The sequence below is a fragment of the Cyanistes caeruleus genome, chromosome 5, assembly GCF_971803275.1.
Source record: "Cyanistes caeruleus chromosome 5, bCyaCae1.hap1.1, whole genome shotgun sequence".
Taxonomy (NCBI): Eukaryota; Metazoa; Chordata; class Aves; order Passeriformes; family Paridae; genus Cyanistes; species Cyanistes caeruleus.
In genome coordinates, this window is record NC_141705.1 from 55426918 (window position 1) to 55446738 (window position 19821).

Sequence of the window (19821 nt, forward strand, 5' to 3'; positions counted from 1 at the left end):
CTAAGCAACAGCTGCAGCAACAAGATCTGCAGAGACAAGCACAGGAATTTTCACTGCATTGACAATCATGGCACTGGGCTTTAAACTCCTCCAGAGAATCCACACCACCACAGATGGGATAAATGGCCTTGGTTTGTCTCTCAGAAGAGCAAGGAGGAGACAGAAGGGACTTTTCTCAGGAACTGCACCCATCATCACAGTTCCTTTTCAAATAAATCTGGACTGCAGCAGGATTGATAGTGTCCCTGAGAGCTCAAGGAATCAATACAGGCAGCAGGAAAAGGCAAAGGCAAACTGCTGTAGCTTCTTAAATGAGAATTGATTTTTATCCATTGTCCATTCCCATGGCAAAGGAACAAGCTTATCACTTCAAACCAAGAATAGAAGGGAGACTAATTCTCTGTCTCAGGAAAGGACAGGAGCTCAGTAGAGGTCACTTAGATCAACACTGTATTAAAGAAATCTTTTTTTACTTGACTTCCTGACAAAGCAAGTGGACTTGGTCTACTCAGCTGTCTGTCTTTCCTTCAACTTTGTTGCATGAGGCTGCAAGAAAACCAGGGTACACTGCCAAGGGAAAAAAAAACCCAAACATGTTCATGCATTCCTCAGGAATAAAGGAAGTTCACAACATCTTGCAGGCAGAGAACTCTGCCTCTCCTGGGAGAAGCCCTGGAAGCACCAACAGCTCCATGTTTGGCACCAGCCAACACCATGGGTATCAGGGTTCTGTGGGTTCCCAGATACCCCACCTTGATACTGCATCAGCACTCCTCTGAAAGATGATTCCTCAGCCAGCTCCCTCTGACTGCTTCTACCATATGATAAGCAGCCTAGATGGGGTAAGAAAAAAGTTTTACTTCTTCAGGGCAGAAAGATGAAGCACAAGCAAGAAACACACCCTTTCATTTGTGCCTTTGAGTAAGCTCCACACAGCCCTAAAAATCATTGTATTCTCCCATAATTGCACACCAACTGTTACAATTAAAACAAAAACTATCAGTCCAGCTTTGCTGGTGTACAACTAACGATGCTTTGTGTCTCTAATGCCTTCTGCACTAGGAAAAATATATTCAGACACACATATATTTACATACAAATTTATTCACAAGGGTGTTTCACAAGCATGGAAAGGAGCAGATTTCACTACAACAGAAGATATACAGCACAAAAATATCTTGTTTATCTCCACTGCACTTCATCTGTGGTGTGGTGTGTGCAGAGATGCAGGTGGTCCAAGCTATACTGATATGGAACTGAGGCCAGGCAGAAGCTTAATGACATTCATGAGCCTGCTAAATTTGTGTCAGTTCAAAACCCATCAGAGAAGTCATCTGAAGCCCAGAAAAACAAGTGGTGTTCATTTATAGTCCACGTGCTGGTGTGCTTCTCTCCTACCATAGTGGCATCAATCTTTAGGTGTCGTGAAACTGGGGGGCCTCGTTCCTGAAGAGACAATGCAAGAAAAGTGAAGGAGAAGGGCACTCTTTCTGTACAGCAACATGCAGTAAATACATAGAGCTGTATGTGTTGTGTGTGGCTTTCAGACTGGATGCAGAAAACACTTGTTGGGGAGGACAGAAGACACTGCTCTAGTGAAGAGGATTTTAAAAAATTTTCAGTGATGGTGGTGTGATTTGTAACACACCTTCAGCCCCACTCTCCTTATTCATGGCCCTCAATTCCTTGGTCTTTCAGTTGGGGGCAGCCAGCACGTTCAGTGTGAGTACTCTGAAGTCTTCCTTTGGAGCTCCCAAATGCCTTTTCTTTAGCTTTCTGAGTTTGTTAAATTTTAAAGAAAAGAAAATATGCCAGTGTAAACTGTTCCTTCTCTTAAATCTCCTCTCATTAAAAGGGGTGGCTAAGCATGTATTAAGAATCTCAAATGTTTTATGACCCCTTCCTTTGGCAAAGAAGCATGTAGATATTACTGTGGATTTTGGTGAGGGGGTTGTTTTTGGGGGAGACGAATGAAAAAAAGAAATTCTCCTAGAAAGCATGTTTCATCAGTACCCATGACAGGGAGAAAAGTATTTTGGATGGGAGATAAATCTGTCAAGAAGCTGTCACAACTGACAGACCTTTTTGTTGATGTTATTCTGTCTAGTTTGGTATCATCTTGTCACAAGAGTGTTTCTCTCATAGTTGTTTACAAAAAGGTTTTCTGTCCTATAAAATAATTAGAAGCAATCACAGTCTAGCTTTGTGACTGGAGGTAAGGAGGAGGATCCAAAACACAGCTTTCATGACAGAAGGAGAAGAAGATAATTAAAATTAATTATAAAAGTTCTGGATTAATTCTACAACTTGATTGTTCTTCCCATATCACAGAAGTGGTATGGACCCAGCAGTTTTGGTCACAGTCTTTTCTTTGCATTTGCTCAATGAACTAACACAATGTCACATAATTGGCAGATTTGATTACATGATGATGATAATTGATATATTCGGTGCAAACAGTTCATAAACTGCCAGAAAATCAACCAATTCATTAAAAATCAACATGCCTGCCCCCAGAGATCAAGACACTGGGTTATGTTGACTAAGATAAACACAACTAGTAATTTGATTAGACAACCTATTATATAGAATTAAAGGGGGAAAAAAAAAGAGAAGTGGCTTCAAATGAGGCATACATATTCAAAGCCAGGAGGAAGAATTTTCATCAGTTAAGCTTAACTGAAAGATAAATGATACTCCTTTGAAGTATGGGATCACAACAAGACATTTCAACTCAGGGGAAAGATTTAAAGGTTTTATGGGCATGGTACCACACAGTCCCTGACTGGAGATTTCTTTGTTAGCAACAAGAAGTACCTCAATTAATTCCAAACATTTGTAGAGGATGATGAAGTGCCACTGTATTTTATTGTTTTTTGCAACCTTTGTGGAATATGAGTGCTCAGGTGTCACCTCTGGTAAACACAGATGGGGCTGGGGGATTAACCAAATTCAAGATTAAGGTGTCCTACACTGCTCACGGTGCTGGTGCCAGTGTTTGTAAGGAATCAGCTTAGCAGGCTCTTGGCAGAATTGCGCACGGCAGTAGGATCTTGCCCAATGCATTGCTCATTAAATCTCATGTTTAAGCCCAAATGTGTGTTCAGTACCATCAAGGGGTACGATTAAAATCCACTAAAATATAAAATAAAAAGCTGACACTGTGGGGGTCAATGAAAATGTATTTGTCATGGTCCTAAGTATATACACAGGAAGTTGCAAAGGAATCGTCTGCATCACTTCACACACATCTAAAGCCACTTTCACACCAGTGAGAGCTACTGCATGAAGGACACATTACAGGTATGGATGGATGCCATGCTTTCTTCTCACACCTTAGACAAATTGCTGACCTGAATGTATGCCAGCACTCTGTGAGCAGCATTTTTCTTCTGGAGTTGTTCTAAGTCTGTTCTGTAAATAGGGAAACACATCAGTTACTCCAAGGGAGGGGAAGAGGTTGTGCTCTATACCAAAGGGTGCCAGGTATGAATGGTGTTATTTTCTCACTTACAAACTTCCTAGAATTTAAAATAAGTTTTGAACACACTTTTGATGTGGGATAGAGGTCTACTTACTTACCAGGGTCAAAGGTTTGACACCTGATTGTGCAGCTGTTTGACTCATTCCCCCTTTTGCTTTAAGTACATTCTGAATTAAAATATTCTATCACTTGTTTTGTGCGTGAGCTGAGAATTTTGATCTAATATGCAGTGAAAGCCTCTGACTGACCTATCAAGTTAATTACTCCTGAAATACTGACGTCAGGGGAGGCAGTCCCTGGCACTGCAAGGATAATGGTCACCACCTTGAAAAGCCAGGAGCAGTGTTTGAGTGGGGATTGGTGTCTTTTCTTTTTTTAGAACCTTCTGGTTAGCTCTGGTGGCTCTGAGAATGCAAAGAAGCACCGGTTTGCTTAGAAATTTTATATATGAAGACAAATTAATGTACATTGCAACTGAGAGAAATGAAAACTTGGGCAAAGTTATATAAAAAAGAGGATAGGGATATTGAAGAAATCAGAATCACATGCAAAACACCAAATTTTTTCTCCAAAAACCAGAAATTTTTTCCTTCAGAACAAGCATTTGGTTCATTTATCACTCCCCCCTAGCTCTTTTTACATTAAAATTCTTTCCACATAGCTAAATTAATAAAGACAAAAATCCGTTTTATGACAATTGTCAGAAATCAGAACTGACACATCATATATATGTTTTCCAGATTTAAACCTGTATGTGCTTCGAGCTTCCTTGATCCAGTTATTTATAGTACTTACAAATCAGGTCAATATATAACTTATATTTGGCTGGACAGCTAACAGCTGCTTAGAAAATAAAGATTTATACTGTCTTACCCTTTCAGCATTCCCAACAATAAATTATTCTCTTTATGACAATTCAGAAACCACTGAGAAGACAGGTTATCACAAATTTCAGTCCACTTACAGAAATTTAACTCTCTTTGTATGTTCAGTTGTTTTTAAATTGTACAGTCTAAGTGATAGGGTTCAGCAAAAGAGGGAATGTTTCAATACAAATAAATCAGGAAAAGTAAAAGTTACAAATACAATTTTGGAACTAGAATTTCTGTAGTTTCTGAAAAGAACTCCCTCCCTGATTCTAGTAGCATTTATGCATGATGTGGAGCATCTTTTCCAGACGTGATTAATGGTCTTTTAAATTTGCATCTGTGTGACTTTCTGTGAATAGCTTGGGCACAGCTGGAAAAAATATCAGTTGTCAATGTTCCCCCTGACCCTAAATACAAATGTGCAACAGCTATTCATGAAAGGATAAGAAAATATGGATCATCCCTAGAATTTGTGTATGACATAGTTTTGTTCTTATCAGAAAGTGCAAAGATTCCTACAGCACAGAAAAAAGGATGAAAGCACTTTCCACTGGAGCTCTACCTTTACCAATTTGGCTTCTGTGGAGTGAAGAGGAAGCAAGGGTCTAGCAGACTGCTTTTCTCTTCTCTTCCCTCCATCTAGATGTATTTGAGGCTTACCTCCTTGTCAATCTCTTGTCATCCCTTGACATCTTTGTTCTTGAAAACTACAGCTGAAGTTAATTAACTAGCAACACTGATAACATTATTATCATTTTTCCTACTGTTTAACACCTGCATTGACACATAAGCAAGAGCTATATTGTTCAGGACAGTGCACAGATACTCCAAAAGATGGTATTTTCTTCAAAACATGTATGAGGATGAAAAAGGAGAGGTATGCACAACATTTATCATTTAGCCAGCATGTAGGGCAATTTAACCTATTAAAATGGAAATCATATGATAACTCTCACATTATGACAGAAAGGGTCACAGGTCAGGACTTGAAAATACTAATTCAGAAAGAATATGAGTCTTGCAGACCAGGAGCTTCCACAGAAGCTGAGAGAAGCTTTTATAGAATGTAATCTTTGTCAGTGTTCTGGAGGGCATTTGGGACTCGATCAGTGAGCTTCTGTCTCCCACCCAGACACATACTGGGGGGAGAGAAACACAGCTTGTGCCTCAACAAGTACTTTCAAGGCAGGTGATAGTACAGGTGGTGGAATTCTTCCATTTTAAATGCCATTTTAAACTTCTGATCAGGCAGTGAGACTGCATTCCTCCATCTGATCCCTAACTAGTGAGCTGCTAGACTCCTAGTGCTCCATCATCTCTGTGAGGATCTCTGTGTTATGATCTCTGAATTATTATCAGGAGTGCAGTAATCAAGTGATGCCTTTCTTTAGGAAGGGCAGAGTAAAGAGCAATGTAGGAAGTGTTTTTGTAAAATGATCAGGAGTTCATTCTGATCCTGCATATGGTAAATACAGAATCTTACAACCAAGTCATCAAAAAAAAAACCAAAAATAAGAATATGCTTCTTCAGTGTGTTGTTACCTTTCTAACAAGATTTTATTTGCACTTCCTCGTGTATTGATTTGAGTAGCATAAAAGTATAAAAACACAAGAGTGAATGAAACTCATAAAGTCCTACAGCATTAGTATCTTTTAAGTTTCCTGATACACATTAATGTTTAACTGTAAGATCTTTCAGTTATTTTTAAGCATTCCTTGTACTTACATCCATGCATATCTTTCTCTGCAGTTCTTCACCTTCCAGGAAGAAAAAAATAAATTAACATTTTCCATTCAGTCTGTGTTGTTATAATAAATAATAACAAATTTAAGACCCAGGGACTTGTAGCACAGGAAATGAAAAGCAACTTACCCTGCAAGTTTGGATCATTCCTTGCAGTTAGCAGAGATAACTTAGGATTCTGGGTTCGGGTGTTTTTCTGCTTCTTCAGGACTCCCATTTAGGAGGACACTGAAGGGGTTTAGGATCTGTAAAGACAGCATTGATGACCTGATTTGAATCATAATAAGGATATAAATAAATATCTAAAAGATCCTGGTACCACTAATCATATTAGTGCAAAGGAAAGTTTTTACGGGAGGAGGCAGAGAATGATGCTACTGGAATTGATACTACTGGGATTTTATAAAGTTTGTGGACACAGAGATCCCATTTGTCCCCCATGTAGCTGTTATGGTCCTGCTTGGCAGGAGAGAGGAAGAATCATTCAGGTGTGAAGAGTAAAGAGGGTGCATTCCACATCCATGTCCAGTGCTGGAGCAGAGGAGTGTGCAGCTGACAGTCATCCTGCTCTTGGGATGATGACAGAGGGGAAGGGAATGGGAGAAAAAGAGAGAACTGGGCAGACTTCAACAGAAGGTGACACAAACACTGTAAACTTTTGAAAGTGTTGATACTCACTAATTTTGTTACTGCACAGAGTTGAAATCAAAACACAGATGTCAGATCTGTGTACTTACCATTACCACTGTCAAGGTTTTTAAATGCCTTTTTTTCCCCACTGGCTTTTCATTTGCAGGGGAGGACCAGAAAAAAGTCTCAGCCTCATGTCTGTCAAATCAGCACTTCCTCCCCTTCCCTGTGCAGCTTATCAATATCAATTCTGTCTCGTTATCTGTGTGCATTGCTTGAGATATGGTTTCAAATGGGGCCTCAGGTGCTGCCATAATGGTTTGATCTCCACAAGGAAGTCACCAGGAGCTGTATGAGGGCATTCATATGAAATCAAACAGCTTTTGTGCATGTGATGAAGATCTGAGAAGTGACTCTCCCCCCAGACAAATAACCAAGGCTGAGTGAGAAAGCACAATTACCACATATTTATGGACATAACAAAGGTCTCAAATAATTAAAAATACTGTAGACACACCTGCTCACAACACTGTGGATCACATACCAAATCAACACCAAGCTTCTGCACAAAATGCTCCCAAATTCCTCCAATATCTGCCAGGAGCCTCGTGGCTGATTCAGGGATTTTAACATATTTTGAAAGATGTTGTAACACAGAGATTATCCTCATACAAGCAGTTCTACAACAATCTGCTTCTGATGACTTGTACTTAAATATGCATGGGTTTTTCTTTTCCTATTTCATCCTCTTCTGCTTCCCTTCTTCCTACCATGACGCACAGTCTCAATTCAAAGTTCTGCAGGTAGTGCTGCCTGTAAACAAAGGATAGAGCCCTACATAATAATAACAGCACAACAAAGCTGCTTTAAGTGAGATGAAAAATTTCTACAGTAAACTGTTGGGAAATACTGATAACTCAAAATGAAAATGTCCTGCAGATAAATGCTATTTTCATTCAAATTCGCAGTTGATAGATATTATTAAGTCTTACTATCAGAATATTGACATGTTTCATTGCAAAAAAGTCCAAACTTTTGTCCTTACTGTTTTCTGATTAAATAACAGAATAAGACTATCAGTTTAGCAGCTCTGAACTTAGTGAAATGAGATTCTCTATGTGGCAGAAAGAAAAATTTCTGCATGTTTTGTTTACAAGTTATTCTGAGATTTTCATCCCAATTTAAGACAACATAGAAGTTTGAAATTTCAGTCACTCAGACAGCAATTTCTCCTTCCAGCCCCATGGAGATATCAGAGAAAGAAAACAAAGCACCACAGCCCTCAAAGGAAGGAAAAAAAAAAAAAAAAGAAGAAAAAAAGAGAAAATACAACTGTTGGTAACTACAAAAACAACTGACTGAGAAACAACTAGTAGCTTTTCTGAAGCACTGTGCAAATAAGAAACTTTGTGACAGTAATTTTCTTAAATGTAAATTTTGATGTATTACTTGATTTGGCAAGCATTACTGTGAGATTCTCAATGTAGCTGCTGAATCTCTGTGTTAATTTACTTTTTATTCTCTTAATGCATTGAATATTCCTATTTTAGAACTCACATAATTTTATCAAGGACCTTGTTTGCATGGTAAGCTTTGCATTCTCTTACATACAGAATTATGAAGCTGGCACTACCAGAGACAGTTACAGATGCAAATCTCACTATCAAACCTCTGCCCACAAGCATTTCCAAACAAGACAGCAGGGAGTAGTTTATTCCCATATCTGAAAGCAAAGGCTTGGTGGCTACAAGAAGCAAAAAGTTTTTTTTTCCTGGAGTTGAGTCTATAGTTGTTTATTCACACAGCCAGCCAATGAACCACAGAGAACTGACAGTCACTTGTTCAGTGAAGAATCCCCTGCTGAATGGAGAATTACTCCTCTATTTCATACTTATATTTCTGACAAAACATCTTTCATACTGAACTAAGTGTGAAGAACCAGAGAAATTCCTGGGAATGAGGGGCTTGAAGCTGTTAAAAAGAAACAAAACAGTGATAGTGGGTATAGACTGATGGCAGAAACTCTCCTCCAACTGCCTTCTTTTCATTGCCCACAAAACTGCATTAAGAATTTTAAGAATATATTCAAATTGCCCTATGAACTAGAAGATTTAGTGATTAAACCCTGGAGCTAATTGGGTTATTTAATCATCAATTTAGACTATTTCTAGTTTCAACTACAGGGCTGAGTAACTATTTTTGGATAAAGTTAGTGGAAGGAAAGGCAGGTAAATTGTCTTGCTAGACCTATGAGCTGGGTATGAGCCCCCAAGAACTAGTGCAAAATTTTTGACCCTGCTCTTAGCTTCTCAACAATATTAGAAATGTTATGTTTAGAATATCAGATAGAGAAAGCAAAGGCACAGAGGAAAGGGAGCACAGACACTCTGCTGAAAAGCAATAATCACAAATATCAGCATCATCTCATCTCCTGCAAGATGCCTGCCACCCTTCTCTCCCCAGTCCTTGCCAACACAAAGTCGTACCAGTGGATTCAGTTGTACCAGTAACCATGGAAAGCACACTGCCACAGCTCCCTCCTTTTATAAATAAACACATCTATGCAAAGTCACAACAAATTAGAAACTTCTTATTTCTGTTCATTGAGCTTGATGGAATCAATAGTCAGCAGGGAGTTGGCAATGGATTTATTAAGGCAGCTCTCAAGTCCTCAGTCATTGGAGTGAGAAGTCACCCACTGGCCTCATTTCCCTGTAAACAGGAAACTGGGCTAAAATAAATCTCTGTTCAAGTGAAAATAATGGATAATACTCACCTTACATTGCATTCTTCTGCCATCTAAAACAGCTGAGCTTTTCCCTAAATAATTAATGAAAGGCTGTTCAATGACCAATATCTGATAACTGTACTGTCTCATCTTGTGAAAAGAAACTGAAATAAAACCAGAGAAACATACCTTAGCATTTCACGCTTATTTTTTGCCTGTCTGAGGAACATAAATCCATTTAAGTAGATTTGCTTTTGATTGAAACCAGTGTGTTCCATCTGACACATTAGAAATTCAGATGTCTGCAAAGTAGGTGTTTGTCCTTTTCTCTTGATGTGCAAGTGTATAACACTAGAGCTTAATATTTATTAGATACATTCACTCAGTCTTCTGAGTCTGCAGTTCAGTGGATATGTCACATATTAACAGGGCTGGGAATAAAAGTCAAACACAGTACCAGATGTGAAATATGACAGTGCTGTAAAATGATAAAGGATAGATAGAACTTCTCACTTTATTACTATTGTAACAAACTTTTTTACTGAGGAAGCCACAAACAAATAGAAGAATCTATTGTGCTGGGCACCATTCAGGTTCTTAACTGGGGAATAAATCTTACCCCAAATATTTTTCAATCCATGGCCTTGTAGGAATGCTCTTGCTGACCTTATTCTTGGAGCAGCTCCACTGACAGCAGTGCTGTCACAATGATAAAGTTGTGCTTATATGCACTGCAGAATTGGAGCTTTAAAAGATGAAACAAGAGAAAGAGTCACAGCCTACAGGGATCTGTATTCCCCATCATATTTAATGGCTGGGAAACCAAGGCAGAGATTACTTTGGGCCACCACGGTCGGGGGTCATCATTAGCCCTGGCAATAACTGGCAGACTTTTTTTGGTATTTTTAGCAGGGTGACCAAAGGTCCAAATGGGCTTGGTAGAAAAAATGCTGCTTTGGTAATCTTATAAATTTTTTAATTATTTTTTAAAAAATTATATTTTGCATTAATACCTCATTAAATTTTATTCATAAAAGCAAATTAAGGCAATTCCTCGGCAGAAATGTGAGTACTTTTCTGGAAAGGTAATAATCCAAATGTTGTTCTCAATAACTAACAATAACTTGAAGTTGCTATTCCCACACCAACAGACTTTGGGATAATAAAAAAATAATCTAAATATAATAATTAATAACCTAAACCACTACACTATGAAATGTCAGCCACTCTCCAAATAGTCCAAAGGCACTTTTTTAACAGTTTAATAATAAAAGTACAATTTAAACTACATTAGAGAAACAGAGTAAATTACAAGTTTTGGTCTGAGTATGTAAATTACAGATTTGAAACACTGAAAATTAACTAGGGAAACAATGCAAACAACTGAATAGAACATTTGAATGGGTTGAGGAACTTGAGCTCTGGTCCCAGCTCACTGACGTATTTAATCTTCCTGTAGCACCTGAGTGAACAGCTCTTGACTTTAGAAAGTATTTTCTGAAACTTTCTGAAACATCACTGTGGTTTGAAGCAGGCATAAACAAAAATCAGTGTCTAGGAAAACCCAGAACCAAGATAAAACATCTGTGTTATCTTTTTCTTTTTTTTTTTTTTCTATAGTGGCATCTGATAACTAAGGACTGTTGGGTCCAGTAGAGTTGGTCTCCAAAATAGGAAGGCTTTAGTAGGAAATGTAAAGGGGCATCACTGAAAGGTCATAGTGGAATTCATGCCCATGAGAAGAGCAGGAAGGAACCATGAAAAGCCTTATTTAGACATAAGTGGGCATAAGATTTATGTTGCTTGAAACCACCCACCAGACTCAGTAGAAAAGGTTTTTGATGGAGCCCTTACTAAAAGAATGGTCAAGACACTTGTTGCATCAAAATGTCATATGGCAGCATGCAGGTCAGAGGAGGATATCTCCCCTGGTACCTGTCTCCTTCCAGGGATTCCCATGCCTTGCAGTGGGTGCAGAAGGTTCTGCCCCTCACATGACTCTTTCCCCAGTAATTGCAGGCATGGAGACATGATGGAGACAAAAAAAATTCAGAAAGCATGAATAGTGATCCTTTGTAACAGCTTTCACAGCCACACGTCCCGAGGAAACGACATTCCCTTGTCAGCTGGTGTTTGCATCTTGCAATTAGACTGACTGAAATTATCTCCATTAAAAGAACATGCAAATAGCACCAGGCATAAAGACAGGATGGTAGGGGAACGGAGGATTGCTCATTCTATCTGGAGATGAGTCTGAATGGCAGTGACAGAGAATTCCAGAAGTGGGAGGATTTGAATTAAATGAAAAGTGAAAATTAACAATCCAGTCAGAGTAGTGTCAATAGTGTTAAATAATTTCATATGCAGGTTTGGCTTATCCTAGTCTACCCCTAGTTTGCATGGACCCACTTAGGCTAAATCTAAAGGCCTGTCCCTGCACTGTGGAGTTACTGGAGACACAAGAACGTTCTCTGTTGCTGCCATTCTTCACTTCTCTCTGCATAGTGCAATGTCTTACATGTAGTTCAAGAATTATAGATTGGGTGCCAGTAAATGGGGAAAAAAATGGGTTCGAATAGAACATTTCTTTTATAAATGTGATTTCAGATGAAGGTATATTGCAAGCTGCCACACAACACATTCAGCAAGTACTGCTTTGCTATCATAAGACATCATTCTGCCTCCAGATTTGATTTGTGTGAGGAGGGAACCAGGAGAGTCCCTCCTAAATTACATTGCTGACTTATTTTGCCATTGAATTTTGGCATACGAAGGTTGCATCAATAAACAATGCTTAGTTGCATAACCTCTAAAAGGTTATGCAACTATTATGTCTCATTGCACAGAGCCTATTTCTTCCACCAGAGTTTATATTTATTCAAATTTTACAGTATCAATGTTTTGTCTTTTAAGGAAAATGTTCACAGTGCAGTCTCAGACGCTTTCTTTCACATTTCACATCAAGTTATGCTCTTATGGGAATAGTTATGCTTAGCATTTCCATTTCTTGGACTTCCTATCAAATACTTAGTACTTCATTCCAGTATGCCTTTGAAAACTAATACCTTGGCTTCTTAAATTGATTTACTCGGATCCTTTATAATTTGCACTGCACAATACTGGGGTCAAAAATGATAAAAACAGAACAGAGGGCTACTTTACTCGCCTTTTATTGAATGTGTGTGCTATATTATTTATTGTAAAGTCAAGCAACATTATAGAAACACAGGATGATAACACAGACTCATAGAATGGCTTGGATTGCAATAGATCTTAAATATCATCCAGTTCCAACCCCCAGCCATGGGCAGGCCCATGTCCCACTGGATGGGGCTGCTCAAAGCCCCATTCAACCCAGTCTTGAACACTCCAGGGATGGGACATCCACAGCTTCTCTGAGCAACCTGTGCCAGTGCCTCAGCACCCTCACAGGAAAGATTTTTTTTTCTAATATCTAATCTAAACCCCCACTTTCAGCTTGAGTCCATTGCACCATCCTCCTGTCACTTATAAAAAGTCACTCTTGATTTTTCTTGTAGGCTCCCTTCAGGCACTGGAAGGCTGCAGTTAGGTCCCCAAAGCTTTCTCTTCTCCAGAATGAACAGTTCCAATTATTTCAGCCTTTCTTTTCCATCTCTCTGACCATGTCTGTGTCCATTCTCTGGACTCACTCCCACAGCTCCATGTCCTTCCTGTGCTGGCACCCCAGAGCTGATGCAGCCCTGCAGGTGGGGTCGCAGCAGAGCAGAGAAGAGGGGCAGAATCCCTTCCCTCACCCTGCTGGCCACACCTGACTTTGGATCATTTGTTTTCTGGGCCATATACACATATATACACACAGATATATATATATATTTTAGGCAACTTTTCTGTAGTTTTGGAACTATTTTCTTATCTAAATAGGTTTGTGACAAGATATACACAATAATTCTCTTTCACTGAATGCTTAGTAATGCTTGGTATTTCATTCCCAGAGGGAAGAGGGAGAAGATTTATTCAAAATTGTAAAGGTCTTTGGGAACTGGTATTATTTAAAACACAATCTCTAGGCAACACAAGCTCTTTGCGTGCAGAAATCCATAATGGTGGGCTCAGAAGTACTAGACTGAAATGTCCATTGTCAACTCTCTAGATCCCATTAATATTTCTTATTTCTTGCAAACTGACCCTGTTTTGAATGCAATTTATTTGTGTTTATTTCATAGAATGTCTTTGAAAAGCTAAACAGATAATGACACCCTTACAGCTTAACAATGAGTTCTGCACAGAAAGTAAAACTTTAAATTTCACTTCTCGCTTTTTTACAGTGTTTATCCCAGACCTACTACCCTTGACCTTCCTGCCACATATTTTCTTGTGTTTGCTTTAAGCAAAAAGCATTAAAAAACTCGTGAAGATGAAAGGATGTGTGCTTGATTACTTGATTATAAAGAATTTCCAGTATGTCCAATAAAGCTCTTGCATTCAACCTGTGTCAAGGCTATGGGCAGGACTGAATAGAGGGAAGAAATGAAAAAAAAGAAATTAACAGAACATCTCAAGTCTACTTCAGCTTAAGCACTTACCCTGCAGACTACTTAAAGGCCAATGTTTGCAAGTGACTCATTTCAGAAGTAGGGGTTTAGAGCTTTACAAAGACAATTGTAGTCCCCATGTCCCAATTGTTAAAAAAAGGGTTATTAATGTTTAGAAAATACCTATTCATCTCTGTGTGAATCATCAGACTTCTTGGTTCTTATCCTTGCCTAGCAGAAGAATCAACATACAAAGTCCAGAAGGTGGATTGATTCAAATGGAACTGATTGTGCACTGAAAATGGATGCTTATTGAACTTTTTTGGTCTGCCTCACATCTTCAGACAAACAGGAATTCTTGGTTATGGATAGCAAAGACTTACCCTATGAAGGAGGCATTCAAAACATTAAATTGGTTTTTGGGAGGAACTTTGGAAGCAGTGAAAAAATTCAGGTTGGTATTTCCTGCAATAGGTTATTAAGTGATAGACTTGAGAATCCAATGCAAACTCAATAAATACTAATTTGTAGTGGGATTTAAAAAATCATATTTCTTAAATAACTGTATTGTATTTAAAGCACTAAGAAGCAGGAGGGTATTCCCTGACTAAAGACTATTCTTCTGATTATGTTTTGCTAAGCCAGAAGATACCAAAAATCAAAGGTGAGAGGTTTAGGGCCCATGGAGCAGGCAGTAGACTGGTATGGAACAGGCTTGTACCCCCTGTCACTACACCTACAGAGGGAGTAATATCAGCACATAAAATTCGTAGCATCTAGGAAGAGCCCCACAGCTAAAGTTGAAACGAGTGAAATGAGATCTAAATTGCCATTCTGTTTTGTGTTTCTTGATGCTTGCAGAATCTGAGACCTTTCACAGGTATTCTCTTTTCTTCTACATGAGATCTGAGAGGATGAAGTATTATTCTTTCATGTTCATTTTACAGCATGTTATTTTGAGAGGCAGTATGTGTGGTAACTTGGACTGGAGTTAGTTAATGTACAACTGAAACATATAGGTTATCTCAGATGCCTTTAGTCAAAAAAGCATACAGCAATGTTATCCACCCTGTAAAGCATTTCAAACAATTTTCTAACAATTCCTTTGGTTCCTTATCCTGCTGTAATTCCTTAATACTTTGCAGCTACTGGCAACATATACTATGGAAATGTCATCCTTTTTGCCTACCTAAAATTTGGTTTTATTGTGACATGAAAAAATCTGAAATTACCAGAAACAATGTGAACATAACCAAAACTTGAAACAATCAAGTACCAGAATGCTGAGTGCACCTCTTACACTACTGTTGTCTCACTGTTCCCTTGCACTCACACATCAATCTGTGCTGGCCTTCTTCTGTAAACCAAATGGTGGAAGTAACATTTTCTGATATGTTGCCTAGCTGGTGCCCACCAGGCACCCTATTCATGATCAGGCATCCAAAGTGTTTCAGAACTAGGAATAAATGTAATGGAAATATTTCTGCAAGCTTTTTTCAGATATCCCCCAAAATATATACATTTGTGAGGGACAATCAAAAAACAATGCGGAAAAGTGTCTCCGGTACTTTTATCTCATGGCAGATAGCAGGCACTGGCCCGAGATAAGGGGAAAAACCCATCATTTTCCTGTTTATTTTGATGATAAAACTGAAATCTGCTGGGCTCCACAGATCTTTCCTCAGCTTTGTAGCTGAATGCCCAAGCAACTTTTGATACAGTCTCATAGTGGAGAGGGCTTTGACCTGTGCATTCTCTTGTCTTTTTGCTTCATGCATTTCTCCTTTCTGTCCAAAATGTGCTGATGATTTAGTCCAGCCCTGACTTGGCAGGAATCGAGTGATAACTATATACTCTGAAGGAAAACTTTGGACTTCCATTGATTAAACCATTTATCATATACTATAAATAGATTAAGCAGATCTTTCAAGTCCCAGGGCCACAAAGCACAATTGTAACCCCTCCTGCAGGTTTTTCTCTTGCTGCCATCCTGTTTTTTCTCCTGGAAGCTGATCAATGCGACCTGGCCAAACTGGACACAATCTAGGCACTGTTCTTGAAGTCAGGATTGCCAAAACATGAATTTCACTACACAGCCCATGCAGTCAAAGCACACAAGCTCCATGACTGTTTATCCTAGATTTCTACCACTCCTAACCCATCTGGGCTACCAGATATCTGTCAATCTTCCAGACAGCTGCACTGCATGGATTGGATGAGGATTAATATTAAAGCCCTGTAGTCCTCCAAAACTCATGCATTGCATGCCTCTGTGTTACACAAATAAATCTTGAGTCTGACACTTTGTTTATTCTCTCAGGGCAAAATTGACAAGCAGATCAAACAAGGGGCTGTATGAACTTGTTCTGCTAATGCAGACACAAGGCACTCGGCTAACATTTGTGTAATGCCTTTCTTTTTTAAAAGTATTTGTGAAAGAAGAGAAAACTAAGTTTGCAAAACCTGCAAAAGATCAGAGTTTTAGATACAAGGTCAGATTAAAATCAAATGGTGAAATTCATACTGACAAAAACAGAGAAGGTAGTCCAGGGAAAGAAATATTAACTTCCCCCACCACACACACCTTTCTAAGACACAATTTTGTTGACACTAAAAATGCTGTGACTTTGTGAACAAGTAATGAACTCAGTGTGGGATTATTTTAAAACTGCTTTCTTAAAAATTTTTAACTTCTTTCCAAATTCTCTAATTCATTTACATTCACATTTCAATTTGTATATAATAAGAAATACATTTTATTAAGAGCTGTATATTATCAAATGTTTTGGGTCTGACTGGGATGGGATCAACTTTCCTCAGTGTCTTTGCAGTGCTGTGCTTTGTATTTGCAGCTAGAAAAGTGTTGATAACACTCCGCTGTTTTGGCTGCTGCTGAGCAGTTCTCCCACATCTTCATGGCTGTTCCTCCAAAACCTGGGCCAGGGCAAGAGGTTGGGAAAGGGCATAGCCAAGACACCTGTCTTAAAGCGACCAAAGGGATATTCAATACCATTCAACAATTTTGAGAAAGGGAACATCAAGAATATCAATTAAGGAAAATGAGAAAAGGGTTTTTAAAGGAGCAGAGAGAGGAGGAAAGTAGCCACTGAGGCCAGCAAAGGAAAAGCTGTTTGCAAAGAGGCATAGACTGAGGTGCTGGGCATGATTTGAGTGCAGCTCAGTTCTGTGTATATGTTTTTGTATATATGTTTTATATATATATATATTTTTATATATATGTTTTTGTATATGCTCCTTCTTCAACACAGTAAGACCATACACTCCTTTCCTCATGGTGCTGCCAGAAATAATTTTTTTGCTGATGATGCTGTTTGAGCATGCTGAGCTTCTATGTACCCAAAATAATCCAAATCTCTGAGACAAAACCTGTGACAGAGGAGCCGATCAACTAACAAAGAAACGAAATTTTTAGTTTCTTACTTTTGAAATTTCAACTTGAGTCATATTCAGCAACCAAGTTTGGTCTTTGTCAACAGAACTTTTCATGTAATTCTTCTGTACTCCAGACACAGTATTCATCTCTAGCTTGAAGGTTGATTTTTAGCATTTTTTTAGTATTGTCTGAAAAGCTGTCATATTCTGTGAAAGCAGCAGCTTTTAAAGCTGCTTCTTTATCTAGAGGATCTTTTATGCAGGAAAAAGATTCTTTCTTTTTGCCATGAATTGCATTGGTGCTATGCCCTGTTTTCTCCCAGCTGCTTAGGATACAAATACTTATTACTTGCTGCATTTTAATGAAACACAAGTAGGAGCTCTCTTCCGTGCCAGAATTTTAAAAGATCATTTATCATTGTTAATCCCAGCAGGTGGAAAGCAGTGCTTGTGCTCTGTAACTCTGGCCACAACTTGAGTTATGGTGCTGGGCAGGTGAGAAACCTGTCTTTGAAGGGCACCATGGTCAGTAGACGGTGTCAAACACGTGGATGGACAAAGCCAGCCAGGCCCCAAAGGACCAGGCAGTTGCTGGGAAAACAGGGCTTTTGCAAAGCACTTCTATCAATAAACACTGAAACAGTTTTTTCTCAGCTCTTGGCTTTCAGCATGTTTCTCTGTCTCCCTGGATTGTAGCTCCACTTCAAGGCTGTTTGAACCTGGCAGCTGGGCTTTTTTGTGTTTGGGGTTTTTTTCCTGCATTTTTTGCCCCTCTGTGAAATTCCAACAGACTGGTTTCAAAGAAAGGCATCTGTTACCTTCAGTGCAGAGCTGTTGAAAAGCAAACTGCCATTCTGTGCCTTTGGAATAGCTTTTCTTTGGATTACCTGCAACTTTAATGAGTCAGGATATGGGACTTGCCATATCCCAGCTGTTCATGAGGCTTCCATTCCTTCTGCTGTGAGATTAGTTGAAATAAAATAAACTTGAAACAAACTCAGACTGACTTCAGAGGGATATACACAGCAGAATTAGGAGCTGCAGTGCCATGCAATGTCTGATGGTTCCCTATACTATTTCTCATTGTGGAAGTACTCAATTGGGAAGATGCTGGAATGTTAGCAGGGCTGGACAGAGAGAGGTCATTAAAACATTTCTACTTTACCAAAGGAAGCTAACATACCATCACTGGCATACATGTTTAATTTTTTTCACTCAGATTGAAGTTAAAATATCCATTTTCTTTGCAGTTTTCAATGGAGGAACTGAAATATATTGTTCATTAGATTTTTTCTTTTTTACTTAAATATATGTATTTGCTAGCTGTGGTGCATAGTTCACCTAGTCAGTCTCAGGAGAATGTCTGGTCCATCTGTTTGGGCCTATGGCTCTACGTGCAATTTTTCTGAGGCCAAGAAATATAATTTGTACAGTATCTTGCACAACAGAGACTTTTCTCTATGCCTGGAGTCATAAAATGTGAGAGCAAAATAAACATATAAATGATCAAGCTGTTCCTAAGAAGTGTGTGCTGTGAAGAAACCTGTGAGGAGGATATTCCACCTTGAGCCTGCTCTGTGCAGTCCTTCCACCCTCTGCAGGTTTTAACACTTCCCTTTGAGTTCTTTCATCCACCTTCCAGTAAATGAATAAACACCTGCAACCTCACCTGTCACTCAGGGAAAGCCTTTCAAGGGACAGGTGAGAAAAATAATTTCTGCTTCTGATCACCGTTGCTCTTCACATTGCAATGGTAGAGAAACAACTGCTGTAGGTGTTGCCTTACTTGTCACAGCTGCTACTCCTTTGCCCACTTTACTGGGCAAGTTGAAAACTGAATTGCAAGCACTGAGATCTAAAAGAAGGAGCAGTAGCTGGGTGAAAGCTTCTTCATGTCTGGCTTGAGTGCTGAAGGAGCTCTGTTTGTGGGGTTGGTCTTTGTGCATCAGATATATGGAGAAATAGTGCAAGATTTGTGCAAAGCGTCTTCTACACATTTTAAACTCCAAAGTGTACAGTATACTGAGATATCTTTATCTCTTAATATAATCTCATGCAGTTCACAGCTGTTTGATCAAAGCAGAGTCTCAATACAGCTGAGCAATGTGAGCCAACACCAGAACAGAGAGGAGCAATCTATATTATTGAACTTTGTCTTTTGTATTAACAGAGGAGGAGGGGCAGCCCAGTAGTACCACTCTATCCTAATTTGTCTGTGCCTCTCTCCATTCTTCAATTCTCAACCAGGAAAACATTTTGGTTTCTTTAGCTTTTCCTCAGCCCTATTCACTCTATTAATTCTGCCCTTCAGCATGGATATATAAAGCAAAATTTACTTATCGAATTTCATTTTATCCTACTACATTTCATATTTCAGTTTCTTCTCCTGGGAAGATCCTAATGTCTGATGCTAGAGGGAGCTCAAAACCAGTATGAAATCTCATCTAGGTTACTGGATA

General features: G+C 38.9%; 1 long non-coding RNA gene across 4 annotated transcripts in view; it reads right to left on the reverse strand.

Annotated features, from left to right (window-relative positions):
- Positions 1–1084: 1084 nt before the first annotated feature.
- The window catches only part of LOC111928804 (uncharacterized), a 55496-nt gene continuing 36759 nt past the window's right edge, over positions 1085–19821 (reverse strand). For 2 of the 4 annotated variants that reach the window (XR_002864321.2, XR_015287002.1), the window contains exons 3-6: positions 6227–6342; positions 6080–6111; positions 3354–3414; positions 1085–1446 (exon numbers count right to left, since the gene is read on the reverse strand). This is a non-coding gene — a long non-coding RNA (uncharacterized LOC111928804). Of the gene's footprint in view, positions 1447–3164; positions 3415–6079; positions 6112–6226; positions 6343–19821 lie in introns of those variants that run through there. The other 2 variants (XR_015287005.1, XR_015287004.1) reach the window with 2 other exon arrangements.